Genomic DNA, 24,618 nt, shown 5'->3' with positions numbered 1-24,618 from the left:
ATATGCATATATGACTTTAAAAGTTTGTTGACATGATAGTCTAATTGTATCATAATTCCTATCATTTATCTTTAAAGTATGTTCTATAGAACCTGAGGAAAGGCACAAAATAGTATGGAAGAGTAAGTACAAATCCATGACTACGTTTTTCTGGGGTGATTGTGTGTGATTTTTTAAATTGTATAATTCATTTATACAGAGAAATCATTTGAATAATGTACTTATAGTATTTTCAAATTTTCATTTCCATTGGCAAATATATTTCACATAATAGTCAACACTGAGTTGATCATCATTATACAAACTTGTGATGACAAAGGGCTTCAGTTCTCCTTCCCCCTTTTAAATACTATAATCACCAGTCTTTTATCCATCTTATGAATAAATCCACCAAAACTGATTTAATACTGTCCAACTCTGAACACATTTGTTTCTTTTCAAATGCATTATTTGCACATATTATAAACCAAAGCAAATAAAAGTTCACATCCCCTCGAGCCTTCTACAACTTACCACAAACCCTCAAGTTGAGCTTTTCCTATCTCCTTTCACACTCTGGCATAACCAGTGTTGTTTACTTGAAGACCAAAGGACTTTCTTTCTTCCTCTTTTTTTTCTTTTACTTATTATCAGTCAAGTACCTTCCCTCTTGCTTTTCAGACATTAAAACTTTCAATAAAATCCTTGAAGTGATTTTCTTTCAGTAGTCTAAAATATACTGAGTTATTTCATGTGTCTTCACTACCCTGAAATGCTACACTTTAAAAACTACAATTTTCTTAATTGGCTCAAAACCAGTATGTCTTGGTTTTACTTGGTAAAGTTAGTATGATTTTAAAATCCACAAATATATGTGTGTGTGTGTGTGTGTGTGTGTGTGTATGTATACACACATATACATACACACATTTTAATCAGGAAGAGAAATATTTTTTAAACACATGCCAATGTGAAAAGGCCCCAAAGTAAAAAACTAAAAGCAAATACTAAAAACTACTTTACAATAAAAAAATTAAATAATTGGCAGGATAAACGAAAGAAAAATGAGGAATGTGCAGTGAAAATAAAAGCCTAACATAATATACAGTATTCCAGTTAATGGAAAACTAACTTTTATGGTTTTCCAAAGAAGCTACACTTCACAGTAAATTCTGAAGTACTTCAAACATGTATTTCATGCAAATTTTAGGTGCCAATATAAAAATTTTAAATTTGGCATGCAAGGCTTAACAAAGAATGCTGGTAGAATTCCAGTATTTGAAAAATTCTGACTTTTAGCAGATATCATAAATATCACATTTGATTGGTACTGGAAAGTCATGATGAGTCCAGAAACAGGAAAACCTGTTAAGTTCATAAATATTTCATCAGATTAAAAATATGAGGCTTGTTCTAAATAATCCAAGATAATATCTTTGAAAAGAGTCTGCAACTTAATTGTAATCTGAATACCTTTAGCTGCCATTAAAAAATAAAATAAAAGTTAAAAAGGAAAAAGAACCTTAAACCATGAAAATGTTACAGCTGGTATAAAATAACCCTATGATAGTCTCATTACAAGAAAAACAGAACTGTACACATTTATAAATAGTCTCCCTGCCAGTTAATCCACAGAGCTTCTTTACACCAGTCTCTTTTTGTCTGCCACTTAGCTGCACTTTGTCCTTTGCTCTTAGGACACCAGATTGTATTCAATGTCCCTTTATACACTTGGAATCTTCTGCTACTTGTATACCAAAACCGAATTCAGATGCATTTTCGTCACCTTCTACCTGTGTAACACTGGAAACTGTTGATGGCCTTCTCTGGGCTTGGAGGTTCCCAGAAGAAGGGTTGTTTTCTTCACCCTCTTCATGGAGCTCTGGCAAACCCTGAAGCTCTGGTGGACTGGTGGCCTGCTGGAAAGGGGCAATGGCGGTTCAGATACAGTTGAACCACTGCTGCTTATGGAACATATCACTGGCTTGTAGCATGTGAGACTGGCCAGGACAGGAATCCTGGAAGCGGACTCTAAAGATATTTTTAGCTTTGTCTGAGTTGTCAAAAGCCCCTCAAAAGGACCCTCCAACTTGCACATCACCATCCTGCAGGTCCTCTAGCACCAGCTCCTGGACTGGAATTGGCTGCCGGTAAACCTGGTAAGAATGATGCTCATTCCGTGTAACAGGCTGAGTCAAAACCAAGACATCTTGAAAATGTAAAGGAAAATGTAGTTTGTGTCCCATTTTTGTTCTTCAGCTTCCCATGGCACAGCAGTACTTTACTTGCTTCAATTCTAGGGTCCTTTTGCTTCTCATCCAGATACTCCAGTTTGTCAATGCAGTACTGGCACTCAGATTCTCCTTTCTTCAGGTTGGTATCACAGAGAACTCCTTGTATTAATCAATACTGCTTCCTTCAGATGCTGAACATCAGAGTGGTCTTTGAGTGTGTCTAAGAATTTCTTTCTAGAATTTCTAAGAATTTCTAGTAAAGGATATTTGACTAGGCGACTTCAAGGGCTATCTAAGAGGCTTCGAAGATCTAGTTTTAGACTGAAGGGAGACTCAAGACATTGCTGGAGGAAGTCTTGGACTCGTGGATCCAGTTTCTTTTGATCAAGAGGAGCTTTGCCTGCCAGCTGGCTACTACAGTAGTCTTTGTAGGACTTCAAGCCTGGTAACCAGTTCACAAAGACATGACCAATATGCTCAACTATTCAATCAGGCTTAGTTACTTCTTTCTTTTTTTTTTTAACAACTGTCCAAATTTTATTCAGTTTCTATGTTTAGGAACCCCTTTCTTCATAAATGAAATAATTATACATTTCAGCCCAATTCTCCAAACAATATAATTCATATTGAAGTGAGAAATTTAAGTTAACAGGGCTTTATAATACATTAGTATAACTATTCAGATAGGAAAGAGAAAGAATTGTGTCTTATCAATCAATGAATATTTTTTAATATTCCTTTCTACACCTGAGTTTTGCCTCATTTCTTTTATGCTCCCTCACTGTCTAAGGTTGCATGCTGGAATGTGGGAGAGGGACTGGAGAGGGAACAAGAGGAGATAGCATCCATTCATCTATATTTATGATGCATTTAGTGGGTGCTAAGCTCTGTGCCAGGAGCTTGGATGACCAAAGATAAAAACTGTCATTAAAGGTCTGGTGGCAGAGAGCGGCATGTAAACAAATTACTATACTGTGTGATAAGGACAATTATGTAACACTACATAAGATACAGGGGCATTCAAAGGAAGCAATGGATAACTCTATGGCAGAGGGAGTGAGGCAGGATACCTTCTCAGAGGAGCAGCAGCCAAGTCTGATTTTCAAGCTATACAAGTATTCAGCTTTGGATTGGTTGGCTATGCAAGGCAAAGAAAGCTGAATAGTGTAGTGCATTATTTAACTGTTTGCATGTCTGTCTCCCATACCAGCCTGTGAGCTCTATGCTATTAGGTGAAGCCAAGCTATGCTTCACTAACCTTTGTACCTTCAGGGACCGATTACACCAGATGCTTGAGCAAAACTTCTAATTTTTTTTGGTACCAGGGATCAAACTTGGGTCCTAGCACTTGTGCAGCAGGTGGCGAAACCACTGAGCTAAATCCTGGCCCTTGGCAAAACTTCTTATAAGATCATTTCTTCTATCAGCCACTTCTCTTAAATGGTCTACCACAAAAGTAAAGCCTGTAGTTCTTGGATGTATGACATACTCATATTTTTGAAGTCCATTCTTTTCAGCAAAATCATTACTTCGAGCCTTGCTATTTTCTGTGAGATCAGTCCCTTCTGGGAATATGAGGAATTGAAGTAGTTCAGCGATATCACAAAAATAATCAATCGTGTCTTCAAAATGGTTCTCATCATCCTTCCACTTCCTGTGAATGAAGATATAACCAGCAGCCTGCGTGGCCCACCCAAATCCAGGAACTCTTCTGAGACTGGCTTTGAGGCATATTTTCTCCAATCTGAGGCAGCTCTATCTCATCAGACAATTCCACAGAAACATCCAATCCATTCTTGTCCGGTGGTTCATGATGGTGACACTTTCTTTTCTGGGTACAAATGCATCACCTGCTATAATCACTTTTACACCAAACTTGGTCTCCAACAATGCCACGGGTAGCATGAGCTAAGTGGCAACAAGGCGGTTGTTGATCCAGTGATACCAAGATGGGTTTACAAACCTCAAAGGTAAGGACGGACCCAGCATGAAAATGCTGCCATAAAAGCTTCCACAAAAAAGAATGAATATAAAGTAAATCCCTTTCCATGACACCATGATTCGATTTTACAAGGTATGTTCTGTAGCTAGAAACTGCCTTGCTACTTACTCATGGGTTCAAAAGCACCAGTTTATTTTTCCATGGAACACATATATCATCTCATCTGTTCATTACCAGCCTCCCAGAAGAAAAGTCCCAACTCAAGTCTTTCAGAGCCTTTCCTTTCCTAGGCCCACCTCTGACCCCAGGAGGAGAAGCCCATGAGGCAGCCAGAACCCTTGCCCTCACTGGCTCTCATCCAATCCTTTGCTTCTCCTATTCTCACCAACAAATCTTCATGCAGAGGTATCTAAGCATCCAAATCACCAAACGTGCACGAGTTCATCTTCTGGCATGACAGACACCTTTAACATGGGGTCATGGTAGGCCTTTCTTGCAAGCTTGAGATCTTCGATTAAATCCTGTTCACCTCAGGACATTTCATAAATTGCCTCCTGACATTTGATTTCTCTGGTGGTTAAAGACTCTTTCATGCTGATGTCTAACATCTCTGACCATAGCATACTGTTTCTTCTTTTGGCAGGTGTTGGGACTGTTGATCTGCTAGATGACTTTGGGGCAGAGGCTGGTGATCTGTGGTCGGCACAAAGGGTAAATGACTGTATTGTGTGAGCAAAACATGTCACTTCTCCATTTCTTACAGCAGAGATTACGTTTGTCAAAACTGTGACCGGAGCTAAAGGTTGAACTCTTTCATTGTTTGGTTCCTTCAGATCAAGGCTGCTAAGGCTCACATCATCATCATCTTTCTCTCTTAGCTTTCTTTTCTGCCATCTGGTGGTTCCAGCCTGGGAGTGTTAGCTGAAGGACCCAAGGTGCAGTCCTTGCTGAGCCCAGAGGTCCAGGTGCTTTGTCTCTGAGGCCGTGGCTGCTTTGGTGCCACCAATTCTGGCTCTATGTCTTAGGAAAGGCAGTGGAGTGGTGGCTGAGCTGGGAGACCAACACAGTCACTGTGCCCACAAGCTCCAGTGAGGCAGCAAGTGCCTACTAACAGGGATCCGCTGCCACCATCATCCGGGGATTTGAAAATGGCCCCATGACTACTTCTTCATCATGTGGTCTACTATACTGATACAGAGGTGGCAAAATATGTAAACGAAAGTCTGCATGCTCTCAATTATACTGTGACAATAAAAAGAAAATGTATAATCACACGGTAACAGTGACATGAATATTATATGGAAAGTGGAAAAATGGAAACCAATGTATGATTTCTTCTAAATATTGTCTATAATATGTGACATACAATAGCAGCTGTTTTCATCCTTATCCTACAAGGGCAAAAGCAGTGTCTTACCGTATGCTTGACATGTGTTCAAGAAAATGGTGCTTGCCCTTGGATGGTCACAAGGGCTTGATTCCAAAGCTACACCTAGAGTGGAAAAGAGAAGGATACAATGATTTAATTCTGTAAAAAAGTAGATGGTTTAAAAATTGCTACAAAAATAACTTTAATCATGTAGAACAGTGTAGGAGAATGTTTTTAGTTATGAGTAGGAAAGAAATAAAGGCAACAATATAAGAATCCTACTGGGGAACTGTACATTGTAGAATCTCTCCATACCTATGGAGTAAAATAGGCTATGTCTTAGACTTAGTTTTCTAAACTGTACCTAAATAATCTAACGCAGCTTAGAGATGAATCCAATGCACTTCGGAGATGAATATGCACCCTCCCCTGCCCTACTTATCCAACAGAAATACAAGCACCCCCTTCTGTGCTGATACTGCCAGCATAGTACAGGAACAGTTTCCAGTAGCAAGCACCACCCTGGCATCATGGATATACTGTGAGATACCAGTTCCATGTAACAACTATTTTAAAATACCAAACATTCTTTAGACAACCAATGGCATGCTTAATTCTAGATGCATGCATCAAGTGAACGCATTTTGATAGCTGTGCTGTTTGATGGCTATTCACCATGGCAGATTTAAGACTCCTTACAAATCCAATGCCTTAATCTAAAAACACTTCCTGGATAGAAACAGTTTTTAAAAACATCTCAATTTCCAAGGCTACATACATTTTCATTGTCCCTTCTGCCCAGAAGTTCACTTTGGCACTAAACTGGGACAACCTTCTGTTTAGTAAAGACTATAAAGCAGATTCTTAAGCTTTTGTAATATGTACTTTGCTGTTAGATGGGATAACAAAAGTCACAGGGTGGGGGCTAAGACCCTCCTCGGTAATCTCAAGCTGCTTAACCAATCTTGAAAGATACAGTTCTGAGATTCAGACAGAATAGGAGTTAAGCAATATTTCTTTCACACATATTAAAAATTATTCTAATTTTTAAAAAGGGAATTCAGTGGTTAAATCAAAATATACCGTACCACATATCACTGGCTCTTACAAAATAAGAATGTACACACACGCACACACACACACACACACACATAATCAGTCTACTACTGACTACAGTTTAAGCATTTTAGAAATTTGTCTAATTAGAAACCTTTTCTTTTGCCTTCTCCTGGTAATATGGTGAGACTCCTGCATACACACAGTATAGGACTTCCAGGTTTAACAGAATTTGAATCATCCACTTTAATTTTAGAGCTGGACCATGAGATATTTACTGAAACCCATATTTTGTTCTTTTTGTTTAATTCCTTCCTCACATTCATTGAAACTATTGTTATGTAGAAGACCTCCAAAAATTTATGGTTTTAGGGATGTCTTTTCGAAGATGAGAAAATCTTAGTTATGAGGAAAAATAAGATCATGTTGTGCACAATATGACAGGTAGGCACTTTCCTGGCCATCTGTAATCTGAACCCTGTGAAGGAATCTAAGACCACTTCCTACAAAAAACCTGAATATATAACTATCTGAATTTCAAAATATAATTTTCAGAATTATTAAACTATTAAAAGTAGTTTATAGAGAGACATATTAGGGATCAGCACCTTCATAGTAACACATTTTCAAGAGAAGAACAGAAAAACTAAGTATCAAAAACTTAGTTTGATATAGGCAGTAAGAGGAATCAGCTTAAAACACACACACATGCGCGTGTGCGCACACACACACACACACACACACACACTTCCACACCAACATGTGGTGCTATGGTATTTAAAGACAAATTTCCACAAGGCTTGGATGAAAAATGACAACATGTATGCAGAAAATAAGAGAAAGCAGCCCAAGGGACAGGCTAGCAGCCTCTCCAGGGCTTTAGGATGGGTGCGTGGCCCAAGGTTGGTCAGTCAATCACTGCTCTCTTGAGACCTCCCAACAACCAGAGGAGAAGGACTCTAGGACCATTAAGCAGGTAGTCAGCAGGTGCTGGTGGCGGCCATTGCCATCACAGGAGGAAAGACTTTGCAGAGGAGATGAACAGAGGGGAGGAGAACTGAGATGGGTTTTGAGAAGATTAAATTCCTGCATCAAGTTGTTTGTCATCCACCTTCATGAACTCCAGGGTTATAGAAGTCTACCTTGAGATAGGTTTTCTGTAACTTGTAATTGTTAAGAGACCTGGTAAATCAGAGGTAATGATCACGCTTGAGGTGGGGACATGCAAAAGTCAATGGCTCCTTTAACAAATGTCATGAACTGAAATTTTCAAATGCCAAAATCACACTTTGTTAAAAAATTATCAATATTCCCATCACCATTCCTTTTAGTTGCTTTGATTTTGCATGTTTTAAAAACAGCTCTTGGGCTAAGGTGTAAGAAAAATTACATAGCAAGCACAAAGGACTGGGTTTGATCCTCAGTACAATCAAAAAAGAAAAGAAGGGCTGGGGATTTAGCACACTGGTTCTGCCGCCTGCCTCGCAAGCACAAGGACCCGAGTTCAATCCCCGGTACCAAACAAAAAAAAAAGAAAAGAAAACAACACTATACAATGTAACTGTTCCTTTCTTAGAGAAAAATGCTCAGCCCTTTCAATCATATCTACTGGTTTGGATTTTTTTTGTAATACATGTAACGATGCAGCAAACGTTATTCTTATATTTTATGTAGCCAATCCCCTATTGGTTGAGGACTTAGGTACTTGTAAAATTCTGTTATACTATGAAGAAAGCATTCATATACAAAGTTTATTAAAATTATTCCTTTTATCTGCTTAGGAAAGATTTAAAAGGTGCAGTGATGAGACAAAAAGGGATTATGTCCTGGTTGAACATACAGGGCTAACTTGTCTTTGAATGGAAAGAAGGGCACTTTAGGGTACAATGCTACCAATGATACAGTTTTACCTCCTACCCTCCCTTTGAGTTTTAAAATCCTGCTGGTGTGCATGAGGAACGTTACTTTGCCTGTAATCTGCAATACCTGATTACAGATAGACCACACTCCCATACTTAATAGTGGAATTTTCACATTGATGAGTTTCATACCATGTGTAAGTACAGTAGGTGCTGTATCCACTATTGCCTGAAGATTGTCATTTACACAATTTTCAGAAAGGACTAGTTTTGTCTGTATCCCACCACGCTGTTTTACATAACTTGCATTTTCTGCTACTGCTAAACACCATATATTGCTATTTTATACAATGGACATTTGTGTTATTAGACAGTAAACTCATAAACACTGTATTATTGCAAGGCATTAGTGCCCATAAATATGCACGCACATGTGCACATGTGCTCGTGCTCTCTCTGTCACAATTTTAAACAGATATCATGATGTTTAAGATGTAATTGTAAAAACTATGATTATCATGAAAGTTCCATAAATCTCTGAAAACCCTGTAGAAACCTATACAAATATTTCAAACTATGATTAGAGATTGTGATTTAAAACTCCACTGGAAAATTCACCAATTTTGTGTCATGAATTTTAAATGAAACTTAATTTGGCAGCATAATGGGCCGATACTGGAAAAATACAATTAAAAAAATTTAAATCTAGTCTTCATGCAAATATGTCAGAAATAAATCTATAAAACATCACTGATATCTAATAATGCTTTTACTTCTAAGATACTATCAGTTGAAACATCCATCTCAATTGTAATTAAAAATATGAAGAAAGATATGCGAATTGGAATAAAATGCATGCAGTGCTAAAGAACTACATTATGCAAATGCAAACTGTTAAATATAATTTTTCTCATCAAAACTATTAATAGAAGGCAGTGATCAAAAACTATCTGGAAAAATAACATTTGAGGAAAACACACTGATTTCAATAGATCCCATTTACACAGATGATGTCCATAGTTTCTGGGTCAACTGCTGTGCAGCTGTTTATTTGAGGGCTGCCGCATTTACCAACCTACTCTATCATCACTGTGCTACACATTATATTAGTTTTATGGCCCAAAATAGAACCACTCTAGACTCAAAATTACCATGCAAACTGCTGCTTTTGTCTGAGTCCACACTTTCCACTGCCTGGAGCTGCTGGCCTCATCAGAGGGCGCATAATATGAAGCAGAGCCCCTGGGCGCTGCAGTTCAGTGCTCCCTCCTGCCCGACTTCTCTGTTATATCCTCTGATGAGCCACACTCTGGATCTGCCTCTCCATCATTTCTCAATCTTGCCCTGTTGTTTAATACTCAGTCTACGTTTAGCAACTGTGACAGAGATGTGGCATTTCATAGGTTGTATTAAACCACCTTTCATTTATGTATTCCTTAGGAAAACTTTACTCAGCTTCTTAGACTTTCATGTTTCCAGGTTGTAAGTTACTACCACTTTTTCACTACACATTACTGGTTTCAATACTTTAATACCCTGGGGTGGGGAGAGGTAAGAAAACAAGGTAGCATTTAAGGCAGCCCATAGGAGTCATCCTATAAAGTCTATTTCCACAGGCCATACATCTGAAATTCACAGCCAGTTTGACTTTTCTCTAAAGGACAGATTCCCCTGCCTATAATCCTCCCATGGTTTCCTGTGACAACTAAAGCCCATAGTATTCTTTGTCAAAGCCCACTACCATACAAAAGTCTTGACCCACCAACCTCCTCCTGGTATCTCAGTCTCCTGCAGCTGAATTTGTATCCTTCTTTCCTTTGCCCAAATCGAGTTTGTTCCCATTTACAAAAACAGAAAGACAGAGCTATCCTTCTGCATGGAAGCACGGTCCCTCTCACACCATTCCCACATTTAATGCTGTTCAGATATCGCTTAAAGAGACCAGCCGTCTTCCACTGTTTATGGAGAACTAGTCTCCCACCCCAATCATTACCCTATTTTACTTTCTCCCCTCACCTCACTACCTGACTTTCTCAGCTATGCATATACTGCGTGGCCCTGCCCTTCTACAATATAATGATCAGGGTTAGGATGGAGGCTAGTTGTAAACCACTGTCTGCCCTGTATCTGAAACACAGACTGGCTGCTCAATAAACGTTTCTTTCACTGTACACAAAACTAGTTCATTTTCTCCCCATTCACCCATTCTAAGATTTTTTTCTAATGTTTCTTGCTTTGTCAACTAAGATCAGCATTATTTGCAGATGTCTTAAGAGTGGTAGCTATTAAAATGTAGATATGAGATAGGCTATTAAGAATGACAAATGAGGGGCCGGGGATTTAGCTCAGTGTTTTCGCCGCCTGCTGCGCAAGCTCAAGGACCTGAATTTGATCCCTGGTACGAAAAAAAAAGAAGGACAAATGTCCAACAATGGAATTCTAATGTCCATCAAGAGCTGTGAATTTAGCTCAGTGGTGCCCAGCCTGCCTCATAAGTGCAAGGTCCTGAGTTTGATCTGCAGTACTGAAAAGGAAAACAAAATAAACAAAACAAAAAAATCCAGATAATTTCCATCAAAAAGTCAGAAGCAACTTCAATTTAACATAGGAACATTTAATACTAAAATATCTTCAGCATGAAATGATTCATCTCATAGACTTAAATTCCAAGACAAAATACACCATCTGCATTTTATACTAGGGAGGTACATTTCATTAGTCACCAACATATTTTTATCTCTGTCACCACAAACAAACATTTAATGGAACTGAATGATCATAATTTTAAAGATACTGAACCAAGTCATAATGTACCTGTGAATAAATGATGGTCTAACTTAACCTGCTAAATGCAAAGTAAAAGAAAATTCTTTTGAATGTATCTGAAATCTACCCTAGGTTGTTAGGAAAGAAATGTCATTCTGAAATGATTGGAGAGAGAAAAACAAAGCAGACCATAGTTTATGTAGAAATCCAACTCTTCACTCTGAATATTTTATATTTAAGTGGGCATTTTGCAGTTTCCAGGGAAAGTGATATAACATTATCTGAAATATGACAAAAAGCAGACTTCCAATGTACCTATACTGTACATTTGGTGTCTGGTGCTGTCTGTATGCAAATTTAAGAATAATAAGTAAATAATGAAGCTGAGGATTCTCATCACTTTAGTGAATGGCAACATTTTACTTTCCCTGCAGTACTGGGAATCCAACCTATGCTCTATGCATGCTAAGGAAGTAGCCTACAAGTGAAGTACCTCCCTGCCCCTACACATTCAGTTATAAAAGACAAATAGTTGAAGGGAGGGCAGGGGTATGGGGAAAAAATAAGAACCAAGATACATCATGTAAGGGAACAAGTTCCCAATGACGAATGTAACTGCATTGTATGCCTAAGATGTATCAATAAACTAAATGGGAAAAAATTAAAAGAGAAATGGAAATTGGAAATGAAAATTTAACCCTCATGTTATAAATATATAACAACAGGCTCTATGGTAACAGAGTACTTTTCAGTATCTCAGGCCTACTGCTGCTTATCTTTCCCCTACACTTGCTGCCCTCTTGCCAGATTCTCCTAACATTCCACTGTCCACAGCATTTGAACCTTCAAGGCAGTTCCCAGAACAACCCCATTGACCTCACTAGTACATTTAGGCCATTTGTTACTTTACTTCTTTCCTATGCATTAGAATCAATGTACACACATGGCACAGGGAGGCAACCGTTGCCTCTGAGTTGTACAAAAACCTAAATGAAATTAAGTAATATGGGAGTAAGTTGTAAGAGACAGACATAGTTATGGATGAAACATGAGATGCATTCTGAAAAAGTTTTTTTCAAGAACTGAATTTGGGATATGTATCACTTCCATGTCAGCCTGAGCTAGGAGTTAGCCAGAAGCTGATTCAGTCATTTCATAACTTTCTTTCTTAATCTGCAATACAGAGAGAGTATACAGAGGTATACTTTGCATTTGGAAGCGCCAAATGAGAAGTACATCACATGAGACCATGTTGTAAAGCATAAAGAATTATAAAAAGTCCTATTTATGCTTTCCCCCTTTTTCGTTAGCACGTTTGCAATACGCTATCCCTCTAATTTTTGTGTAAAGTCAGAGTGTGACTTTATACTAGAGTATATAAAGCAGAGTGTACGTGTTCAAAACTACCTACCTGCTTTGCATGTAAAGGTATAATTCATGTATTTATTCATTCTTTAATGATTTTTAATATTCTGAAAAGTTACAGAGGCAAGTTGATCATGAGGCTTAATTAGACTCACAAACTAAGAGCCCAATAAAGTAAAAATGAAGACCTGTAAGACATTTCCTGTGCAGTAACGCAATAAACTCTGCCATCCGGGACTGGGTGGGACTCATACAGCGTTCTGACACCATGCATTCCACTTCACAGGAGCTCTCTGGGAAGAGAAGGGAAGAGGATTCCAAGTCGAACCCCAGCCTGGAAAACTTACTGATGGGGAGAGATCTTCTCTCAAAAAACACTTTTTAAAAAAGACTTGGGCTAGGTGCAAAGGCCTTGTATTCACTCTGCGGCACTTCAAACAGAAAAACAAAGGTAATTTTCAACAAGAACCAACTTGATAGCCATGACTATTTTTACGCTTTCCAAAATCCTAGAGTAAAATTAAAACATTTGTTCTCTTCTCTCCAGCAGTTTCCTTTCACTCCAACATTCTTAGCAGCTGAGCCAGATTCTACTGGGAGGAGGGGGAAGAGAGGAGACAGGACGGCAACAAACACTCCAGAGCGGGCAGGACTGCCGCTTTAACTCCCAAAGCTTTGCCTTCCTCATCAAACCCTACATTCACATTTCTTCTTCTTCTTTCTTTCTTTCCTTTTTTCTTTCCTTCCTCCTTCCCGTACCCCTCCCCCTCCTCCTCCTCCTCTTTTTGGTACCAGTGATCAAACTCAGGGCCTTGCACTTGCAAGGCAGGCGCGGTGCCACTGAGCTAAATCCCCGGCCCTTCACAGTTCTTCTTTCCAAACTTTGCACCACCATCGCATGGTCTCATGTGCAACCTCACTTGTCACTGACAACGGGGAAGATAAAGGCTGGTAAGTCACAGGAGCAAGGCTGGAGATCTATTTGTCAAAGTGCGAAATGCAAAGTAAGCAGAACAATCTAAGAAAACACTGGTGTAAACAAAAAACTTTTCCGCACATCTGACATTGATCTCAGTTCTCCAAAGCTCCCCTCCCCCATTTTTCTCTCTTTCTGTGCTCAAATTAACAGTTGGAAGAATAAATCACCTTCTACAGAGGTAACATCAAGAATACCGTAACAACTCCCATGACAAACTCTACTTGAATTTACATAAGAGGTCCTCGAGTGTTTGGGTCTGAACTGCTAGACTGGTGTGAGGAAGTGTTTGGGTCTGAACCGACTGGTGTGAGGGAGGGAAGAATCAGTTCTTACCTGTCTCCTTCACTTAGGTACCAGTCAAGGTGAGGATGGGGAGATGGGACAGAAGCTCTGATGCTGGTGTGTTTGAATTTTAAGAAAAGGGAGTGAATATACTATAAAGTCCCAATAAAGTCCTGTGGGACAAGGTAGAGAGCTACTAACAGAAAGAGTCCAGAATAGGATTTGGTAATAAAAGGGGCCAAGAACTGGATGGTAGGGTAGAGAGGGAAAGAGAAGGTCCTCACGAGACAGGGAAGGGGTAAGTGTGGGAAAGTGAGGCTCAGCAGCATCAAATTCCCACTACATGTGCCCAGCCCCAAGAAAGCCAGGCCCTGGCAGGAATGATCCTGAAGCCCCCTCCCCACCCAGGGCCCTGGGGTTTCCAAAAGTGAGGGCTTCACCTAAGGGCAGATAGTGTCCCCACCTCTTACAACTCCTTACCTTGGGGCATCTCGCAGTCACCAATGTGGTCATCCCTGGGTCCCATGAAAAACTCCTCGGTCTCCTGTGGAGCAGGTGCTTCTGCCACCACATCACTGGCCACTGCTCCATAGATCTCAGACTCAAAGTCTGCTTTCACCAGCCCCTTGCGCCTGCCCACCTTGGGGCCGGCATTGGGAGCCACACAACACCTCAGGATGTTCCCCATGGGGCACCACTGCACCTTCACTCAGCCCCACTGGACCAACTCAGCCCCCAAAGCTGACTAGTCTACTGAGGGGCTGTGATCTCACTCAGTTCAAAGTGAATAGAGATCCCACACGTGCTGAGAGCCAAATCCAGTGCCAGAGATCAGGTCAGATCTCTTTCTCCTTCATCTACCACCTATCAACTGAAAACAAGAGGCCAGCACCAGCCAAATGGAGTGCATCCTGTGGTAACCTGGTTACCAAGAGCCAATCAGGAGCAGAGTTCCATCCGCATGCCCACCCAACTACCACCCCACTTGATTCAAAATTCCCCACACAATCTAGGGCCGCCCTGCTCTGTAGCAGACACCTCTGCCCAGTATGAGCATACTATAAGTTGTAAGTAGCACAAGCTCCTTGCCTCATTCCCTTCCATAATTTGGCTGTGTTACATTAGAAGCAGCAGAAATTGGCTGAGGTCACTCAGCCTTGGTCAATGGTCTCCAAATATATTCTTCCCCTCTAAATTAACCTTTGCTCCTCTTTAGCAAAGACATGCTAGTGCCCACATTCTATAGCCCTGCCTGACATTAAATGTCATCCAGAGGTTCCTGAGGCCTGCCTAGGTCCCTCATTTCCATGCTTGTAATAAATAAATGCTGCATGTCCTTGGGGTCCTCTGTCTTTGCTAACCAGAGCAGCTTGGATCAGCCCAAGGCTTGGTTTCTCTCAAGTCTTTCTCTCTGTGTCTTTATTTCCCTCTTTCCTATTTCAGGAACATAGGACTGGCTCACAAGAGATGGAGACCCACGGCCAGGGTTGTCAATAATGTCCCTTATAATTGACACGCAATGTGGGTATAGATTGAACCCCTGGGTGACTTTGCCTGCAAGACAAAGTGGTGGAATTTGAGACAACATTTGGCTCTCTTGGAGTAATTCCAGATGCAGATGCGGGGTAACAGTTAAGACCAGCCAATAGCTAACCTTCCAATTACTGTCTGTTCTAAATACTCCGGGAACATGTGTCAGATCTGGTCAGAGGAGCAGCACCTATACTTAACAGTGCTGCAGACCCGATTATAGCAGGCTATCTACAAGATACCTGAAGGTACTATTGTTTATATGGTACTAGACATTTACAAATATGTCCCTGTTTCTCCAAAGCAGGGGCACTAGACATGGAAATTTGGGAACGTGCAGGAATCATTCTCTGTGATGTCCACTAAAGAGATTATCCTCTTTCTTCTCAAACTTTTTCTTGCAGTTTACTTCACTTGGTTTTAACTCTGCTCCAATTAGCTCAGAATAGACAGCTGTGCCCTTAGCTAAGATGGTGCCTGAAATGATTCTAGTCATTTCAGAGGCAGCGGCACCTGCACGTACAACTTCAATTGCTCCTTGGGCGATAGCTCCTGCACTTTAGCCCACTCCATGGGCCACAGACAATCCCATGGCTCCACCTGCACCAGAGGCAGGTCTCGTCACCCTCAACATGGCTGTGCTCTCAGTTAGGATGGCACCTGTGGTGGCCTTGGTCATGTCTCGTCCATGGTTATGGTGGCTGAAGTAGATACAGTGACCATACTGGACTGTGCAATCGTGGCTGATGTTTCCAACTTTCAGCTGACTCTTGCTCATGAAGAGTGTTTCCTTGCAGCCTGAACCCCTCCTGACGCTACTCTCTCCCAACTGCTCTTTTGGTGACTCTGTCTTTCCTGAGCCCCCAGCAGCTTCAGCCCCTCCCAAAGAGGAGAGCAATTTAACAGCACCACCCCCTCACATGCCACTATCAGCTTACTGCTCTGTCCTCTCACCCACTATTGCCAAGTCATAGGAAAGGCTGCAATGGTAAGGGTGAATTTTAAAACACCCTGGTGTTTTGCTGTGGGACAAATGAGCCCCAGCTCTGCATGATGGGAGGGCAAAACGGTACTCCATAAAGGAGAGTCTCCTGTCTGTCTAATCACACAGCTCAATAATTTTGTTTTACCTCAATAATTTTATCCTTGTGAAATTTTTACTAAGAAGATATTTGCCTATAATTTAAATTGGTTTATAGAGAAAAGTTATTAACTATAAAGACATGCCCTTTTTTCCCAGATTCCTGACTGCTCCTAATGATACCAATATTAAATTTACAAATGTAGTGTGTACTGTTGTCTATATATAACTCAAAAACTTGTATTGGTTAAAATAATGTGTTAATTTTTACAATCTGCTTTTTATTGGTTATTGAAAATTGGTTTCAAGGGCCGAGGATTTAGCTCAATGCTTTTGCCGCCTGCCTGATTCGCAAGCGCAAGAACCCAAGTTCAATCCCTGGTACCAAAAAAAAAAAAAAATTGTGAAGATTATCAGACCCTTGGGTTTGGAGAGATTACTTAATGGGACTCAACTTGGTAAATAAAAGAGTAGCCACCTGGGCAGATTTCCAGCCTTTGTCCAATAGGGTGACCCCAATAGTTTCCATAGACTTTTTTATAAAAGACTTGCCCCAGTAAGCACTGCCAAACATAACATTGTGATATGTTTACAGTGGTCATTTTCAAAAGGTTACATTTTCTGTGACATAAACAAAAAAGGTTTTATTTAAAAGATACTTTTGGTACCAAACTAAATTGAAGGGCATGAAATTTCATATAATTGTGATACTTATTATTGCTACTTTTCTGATGTACTAAATGTATTCATGCCTTCTGATGGTACAGGTCTTCCAACATATTGTTTATAGTAATAACCTCCTTTTGATTTAGGTATTTGCCTTTCTCTAAGGCTACAACTACAGGTACACTTATAGGCTGCTACATTTTCCTTAGATGACATCCTATTAACAGATAACAACTGAGGTATGAGTTGTTATGTTTTTGGGGAGGGATGAGTGTGCTTAACAATGGCTATTTTATATCAAGAGAGACATTTAAGTTTGTTACAAAAATGATGTCATCCTCATCATGTTAAAATATTGTATGTGGCTCTTGATTTAAACTTTTTTTTCTGTTAACTTTCTACACAAATTCAACTACTAAATGACCATGATTGATAAAAATAGCAGTCCTCTCATTTTATAGTTCAAAGTGTTATCCAGATAGAATTATAATAAGTATACTACTCCCATTGTAATGCCAATGTTACTGATCTCTTCTGGTGTTCAACAACTAAAGTTTAGAGACTAGAACTAGAAAGCGAACTAGGCTAAGAAAATAGCCAATATTTTGGCCTGGCCCCGAAGGTAACAAATAAAAACTCAGGACATGAGAGAACTTTTTCTATGAGATCCTACAACTTTGGTAAGTCACACAACCCTCCTGAGCAGGGAGATTGTTCAACACGAAAAAGATAAGAATCAATAACGTACAGTTTGTCAAAGGAATGTCACCTGGAAGGAAAAATCTCCCACATTTTCAAATGAAAGTAACATGGTCAAGGAAGGCTGTGACACATCCTGTCACCTGACACTGACAGGAGCTGAGAGGCTCTATGGATGGTTCCAACTAATGCCTGAGCAGTCTTCATTACCGTGATGGATAACAAGAGGTTAATTTTATGTGCACACACTGCCACACTGACTGAAACAGCAGAGAAACAAGCACGTGAAGTCTATGACTGACCTTAACTGGTCTGAAACACCCAGTAAAAAGGTACAACTAGAAGACAGAGATTTAGCTCGGTACCGTGGCTGCCTGGAAAGCACAAGGTCCTGAATTGCATCCCTGGTACAAAAAAAAAAAAAAAAAGTGTAACTAAAAGACATGCAAAGTCCAGGCCATAATAATGTAGCTAGAATTAAAGAGGCTCCATTTGCTAGCCCCTACTGGCAGTTACCAGATACACTGGTGGTTAAACACTGTTACAGGTCATCAGACAAAATTATGAAATTTATAAGACCTAAAAAAGAGTAGTAAAAATTTTAGCTCACATTTTTTCTAAAATTATTAAATTTATGATATTTTTACAGCTTTAATTACAAAAAATTATGACAAAATATTAGACTTGCAGATAATTTCCATTGATGGAGGTGTCTAGGAGCCAACAAATTCCAATCGCCATGTTCGACCCTTAAAAATAGTTTCTAAACATGGCTTTTTCCCCAACCACTTTTTTATTTTAGTGCTTATACTTTAACTATACATGCTCTAATTTCTTTAAAGATCTTGTTTATCCTTGTCTATAGGCTGCCAAACCCCAAGTGATCAGGCAGGCACTGTGTCGCTCAGCTACATCCACAGCTTCACTAATACTTCACTGACAGGATTCACAACACCATCTTTCTTACAGGAGAATTCCAAATACAAATGTAGATGCAAAATAAGAAAACACTATGTGGAGAATGAATTGTCAAGCGGCTTTGCATCAAATGCAAAAGCCTCTGTACAGCTGGGGATTTAGCTCAGTGGTGCAGCTGCCTGCCTCGAAAATGCAAGGTCCCGAGTTCGATCCCCTGTACCAAACAAACAAAAAAATGCAAAATACAAACAGCTCACTGAAAAGCCTCTGTACAGTAAAGGTAACAACACAGTAGAGGCAGACGCCACAGAAGAAAAGAAACACTTTTCCAGCTAATGTTCCCATGGAAGATAAATATCGAGAACATATAAGAAATATGGAAAAATAAAAGAGCCCAATACAAGGACTAATAAATTGAGCAGATGCTTCTCTCAACTATACCAATGGCTGATAATAAATATATGAAGAAATGTTCGCCATCTTTAGGGATTAGAAAAACACAAATCAAAACTACACTAAGATTCCATTTCAGTTAAGAATGGTTAACCTCAAGAGGATTACAAGAAAAATAACAAACACTTGTCAGACTGGGGTTAAAGGAACCTTTATGCACTGCTGGTGGGAAGGTAAAGTAGTATGTTCCCTACAGAAATCAGTACAGGTGTTCCTCAAAATCCTGAATAGTGCACAGTGGACTAGTATTGAGCCAAAAATACAATTTTCTCATGACTGTCAAAGTGGATGCATCTCAAGATCATGTCAGGCAAAATAAGCCAGATTCAGCAAAACAAACAGTGAATGTTCTCATGAACATGTGGCAATAAAAAAATATGAGAAGCAGATGGGAGATTTTTAGTCAAGAGAAAGAGGTGTCAGTGTCAGTAATGGGGGTGCAGATAATAGCATGTCAAATGAAATGTAGAGCCTATAGGCTGAACAGGAGAATGCAGTTGTAGAAAATATTATTAAACTAAAAGATGGAAGCAACTATGTAAAGCTAAAGAGAAAAAAATATGGAAAACATGGGAAAAAAGGAAACACACATTTTTAAAGAACTATTCAGTGTTCCAGAGAAGACTACACAGGGAATGGGAAAAAGGCAAGATAAAAACAAAGTGAGCCAGAGCGGGAGGATGAGACAGGACTGCATCCAAGGGCTGTGGTGACAAGATCAGCGCCCGGGAGCAATATGCTCTTACCCGTTGTGTCATGGCATGTTTGGACAGACCTGCCATCAAGTCCTGCTAAAATCACCCACACAGCATGAGAACATGGTATGAAAAACTGTGACCCAGGAAACACCTAGAGAAATCGTCTCACTTTCCTTGCTCCAGTGTGATGAAAAATCACTCATTTTGCAGGTCATACAGCTTTGCAGTAGGAACGAAGCTCTGACATGATGATGAAAGCAACAGTGGCTGGGTTACTTCTGATGACCTGAAGGTCATTTATGCTAAGAACACTGACCCTGCGCTTGAGCCTACAGAGATTTGATGGGTGAATAAAATGAGGTAAGATTTTGGGTTCTGTCTTCCTGTTGCTTCTGCCCACTTTGCTATCTCAAACCCCAAGTCCAATTCTACTTGGCTCTGCGTGTCAACCTGTGGAACATCTATAATTGGTAATAAGTCCAAGGTCATCATGAAGGGTTAACGTGGCCTACCGTGCATTGAAGCTGCCCTGTGTCTTCTCTCCTGTCTTCTCTGCCCTGACACTTGTGTCATCTCAACCACCACAGTAGCCCAAGTGCCAGAAGTCTCGGGGCTCTAAAGAGGGCACAGGTATACAGGCTAAGAAGTGTGGCCCAGTGTGACCTTGCCAGTAACACAAAAGTTCAACCACCTCAAGGATGAGTTGTTTGTGACCACCCCAGACACCACATGTAACACAAGAAACATTTTCTGGAACTGTACTCCTGCGTTGGAAATTGCTGGACTTGACCCCAATGCAGCAAATCCATAAAAGCTTACTATTCTCTTAGTTCTGTGAGCAGCCCAGTCCCCCTTTTCATAGTCAATGCTAGATCCCTTTAGTTGAAGCCGCAGTCAAAAGTTTGGCTTCCCTGTGTGTCTGTGAAACACTCTGTCCTTTTTCTGTGATTTCAGGTCTTAAGATCCAGTCCTGGAACGTATCTTCTAATACCTGCTACATCACACTCTTGTTTGCACACTCTCTCTCTCTCTCTCTCTCTCTCTGTATCTCTCTATCTGTGTTTGGGTTTGTGAGCTTTTCCACTCCCCTTCCCACCTGAACACAAACAGGGACAAAATAAAGATGGCCCTGCCCAGAGGAGCTGACTTCCCAGTGTGGAACTGCGTAGCAAACATGCTGGCAGATGTAGTCGGTGGGTGGAATTTGGAAAACATATACGCATTGTGCACAGGGCTTGTGCTCGTGGCTCAGGGGCCAACTAAGGATGTGACAGAAAGGGACAAGCAGGGCACAGGGGAGGACTGGGATCTGAAAAATCCCTGGCTGCCTTGTGTACTAAAGGGGGTGAGTGTGGAAGAGCATGAATGCAGGCGGCCGGTGGGAACTGAAGTGTTGGGCTGAAGAGACCCAGAGCAGAAGGGCCCAGGGTGGGGGGACTGGGGAGGGCATAACTGGAAGGAGCAAACCCAGGAAGAAGCAGGAGCCATGCAGAGGACAGGGATCCCACAGGCATGAGGGTGGGAGTGCAGGTGGCACTGGGGTGCAGAGACCAGCGCACACCCACCTGAGTGACCTGGCTCACAGAATCCATGGGGAGGTCTTTGGGAAAATGTGGCAGGGGGCAGCAAGGCCAAAGTGGTGGCCACAGACTGCTGTTCTGCCCACCTTCCACAAAGAATACGGGGAAGCTTCACTGGTGGAGGTAGAGCTCCGAACAGACAACTGGAAAAAAAAGGGTAGGATCTGTTGACCTACAGCAGCTGGTCATGAAAAGGGAACAGCGTGGGAAAGGCCACAGAGTGCTGTGAGCACACTGGGATCAGACTGTTGCTGCACACCCAAGGAAGGGAGACTGCAAAGACTGACGTGATGAACACTCTCATGGGAAGGACTGTGGTTCTGCGGACAGTCACCTCACCGAATGTGGGAACTGAAACCGGACAACTGAGAAAATGACCTGATTCCCCTAGGAATGTCACAGGACTCCCTCCACCCTCGCACATAAACACAGAAACAGGTGCTTCATATCACAAGCAGTAAGGAAACAGAAGCTCTATGCACATCGAGGTTCCCCTACATTCCTACTAGAGTACCTTTCATCAGAAGGATGCAAACTAACCAAGTGATGGTAAGAATGAGGAGAAAGTGGAGCCCTGACACCAGTTGCGGCCTGTGTGGTATGTGGAAACAGTGTGGTATTTTCTCAAAAAGAATGATAGACGTTTCACTTACCAGTAATTTGTAGGTAGATACACCAAAGAACTGAAAATAGATGTTCAAGCAAAAATGTGTGTCCTGGGGCAACCCACTTTCTGGTCCCCCTTCTGTCTCTCTTAGGCAGAAGCTTTCTTTCTCCCAATAATTTTTTCCTACTTTTTTTAAAAAAGAAAAGAATGCAAGCCTGTGCTTTTTGGTCTCCCACATTCTACTACAGAAAGATAGGGACAGGAGGAAACCCGCCAAGTAGCGGTGGCTCTGATGGATGGGTGGGAGGCATCCTCAGCTTTGGACCTTGGTCTCCTCTGAACGATGCTGGGGATAAAACCCAGGGCCCTGCGCACACCAGGCCAGTGCTGCACCACAGAGCAGCACCCTGACCCTCACAGCTTTGATAAAACTGGATCTACATCTTGTCATGTGTAGTGTGGTGTGAAGAGTGTGGATGAGACAGAAAAACAACCAACAACATGAGCACTAGGAGAAAACATGGCTCCACACCTTTACAACCCGGAAGTGGAGCAAACCTAACTCCAACCAAAGAGCTCACAGTAACAAATGCCTGGGATCCAGCTAGGGACCTTATGCTTGCGAGGCAGGCAGCGGAACCACTGAGCTAAATCCCCGGCCCCCACAATAACTATTTTTTGATGACTCTACTGATTAACTTGAGTGGGAACTCTGCATGGTTCTGGGCGGGGAAGGCCCACTTTTAGGACTGGTGTCTGAACAGTATAAAAGGAGAAGTTGCGCAAAGGATTTCAGCTTATTTTCCTGGGAGGAGCTCCCATCTTCACCTTCACCTTGGGCATCCTCTTCTGGCTCAGTGAAGATTCATCAGCTTCCAGAGCCAACCCTTTCACCCTCTGGGCACAGCCCCCTCCCACACTGCGGATCCCCACGCTCCCGGGCTCCTGATGCAAGCTCGAGCGGGACACTGCTGTGGGCTCCAGGCCTTTGACTAGATCCTTCGGATGGCCAGCAGGTGGACAGAGCTCTGGCCCTCTTCTCCAAGTGACTGTGTGGGCAGCGATGTGGGCCGATCATGTAAACGTCTGTGTGCTGCATTAGATCTGATTCCGAGCATGCACAGCCTTTGGAGGAGCCTGCCCAGCCTGCACGCTCATAAGAACTGACTAATGTGGATGGTTTTAGCCCCGAGAGTACCTAAAGCAGGTCAGTGTAACACTAAATGTGCAGAGGTATTTTAGATACATGATTCTATTTTTGCTGAAAAAAACCAAAGGAGGCTACCCTGAAGCTACCAATAATGATTATGTACACAAAGTGGACAGGAACTGGAAGAAGCTGAGAATTCTCAGTAAACTTTATATTTGGCCTTGATTTTTAAGACTTGTACATGTTTTGCATACTTTGAAGAGGATTAAAACAACAACTGTGCATCAGATCAAAAAAACAAACAAACAATGTGTGTCCTCTATATCTGCCAAGGTTGTGCCAAGATGAAACAGACCCAGGGGCCAGGGATTGCACCGTCTGCCTCCCAAGCCCAAGGACCCAGCAGTCCCATCCCTTGTACCAAAAAAAAAAGAAAAAGAAAAATAGGCAAAGAAACAGTCCTCGAATGAGTTGAAGATACAGAAAACTGGATCTGAATGGAAAGAGAATACTTCTCCCAGGCAGGGTAAGTGGTGAAAGTGAAAATGATCTAAGGAGTGCAATATCTTTTGAAAATCCCACTGATTTCTTGACAAAACATTATCAATCATCTAACCAGTCCGAACTGGATGCCAAGCAGTAACACAAACCTCAACATCAATTTCAACCCTGGCTCTATATCTGACCCTGGTTTTCTGGTGCGTTGGGTAACCTCCTCTGCCTAGCCAGCCCTCCCCTTTCCTCCAATCGATGGTGACACTTCTCCTCACTTCTGTAGCCCTCCTTACCTGCTGGGCCCCATAAATTCTGCTGGTCAAGTTACAGGAAGGCCTTGGGCATGGTCAGCTGGGCATCCTGGGTGGGCGTCTGGAGTCCTAGGCAGCAGCCTGGAGTCCTGGAAGTGTGGCAGCCAGATGTCCCAGGTAGGGGCCTCCAGTGCTAGGTGTCTGGCGTCCCGGAGGATGGTGGTCTGGAGTGGTGAGGGCAGGGGCGAGTCCTCGGGTCCCAAACCACTGACTGGCTCTGAGGACAAAGACAAGGCTGCAACCTGATGCTCCTGAGGTTTAGCAGGAGGAAAAGATTACACTTCATTATGGTCTGCACACTACAGAAACATACACAGCCTCCACCCAACACCGGTCACAAGGAAAAGAAGGTTGGGCAGGCAAAACAGATCTTAGGAGATGGAGGTGGGGTGGGGGGTTATCAGGAGAGGGAGAGGAGGGAGAAGAGGGGACAGGAAGAGACGGAGGGAGGGGTGGGGGAGAAAAGACAGGGAGAAGACTGGCAGAAGGACTGGGGGGAGGGAAATAGGAGGGGGAGGGGCCAGGCTGGGTCACCAGAAACAGAGCAAGGCCCCACCTGACCAAGGGAGTTGGAGAGTGGAGCAGCGGCAGGGTCCTCC

The 24,618-nt window shown here is 41.7% G+C and overlaps 1 protein-coding gene and 3 pseudogenes across 5 annotated transcripts in view; all 4 read right to left on the bottom strand.

Annotated features, from left to right (window-relative positions):
* The window catches only part of LOC147820571 (olfactory receptor 7D4-like), a 192,775-nt gene extending 168,731 nt beyond the window's left edge, over positions 1–24,044 (bottom strand). For 3 of the 5 annotated variants that reach the window (XM_087204029.1, XM_087204030.1, XM_087204032.1), the window contains exons 1-2: positions 24,002–24,044; positions 5,573–5,647 (exon numbers count right to left, since the gene is read on the bottom strand). The gene's annotated coding sequence lies outside the window, so the exon portion shown is untranslated. Of the gene's footprint in view, positions 1–5,572; positions 5,650–24,001 lie in introns of those variants that run through there. The other 2 variants (XM_087204033.1, XM_087204031.1) reach the window with 2 other exon arrangements.
* LOC147820573 (neuroepithelial cell-transforming gene 1 protein pseudogene) lies at positions 228–3,062 on the bottom strand (annotated as a pseudogene).
* Positions 228–4,271, bottom strand: LOC147820572 (lysocardiolipin acyltransferase 1 pseudogene; annotated as a pseudogene).
* Positions 228–14,519, bottom strand: LOC106008728 (neuroepithelial cell-transforming gene 1 protein pseudogene; annotated as a pseudogene).
* Positions 24,045–24,618: the final 574 nt, after the last annotated feature.

The sequence above is a fragment of the Heterocephalus glaber genome, unplaced genomic scaffold (assembly GCF_053883595.1).
Source record: "Heterocephalus glaber isolate CG9 unplaced genomic scaffold, H.glaber_assembly_v1.0 deba00001845, whole genome shotgun sequence".
Classification (NCBI taxonomy): Eukaryota; Metazoa; Chordata; class Mammalia; order Rodentia; family Bathyergidae; genus Heterocephalus; species Heterocephalus glaber.
This window is presented reverse-complemented; position numbering and strand designations above follow the sequence as displayed.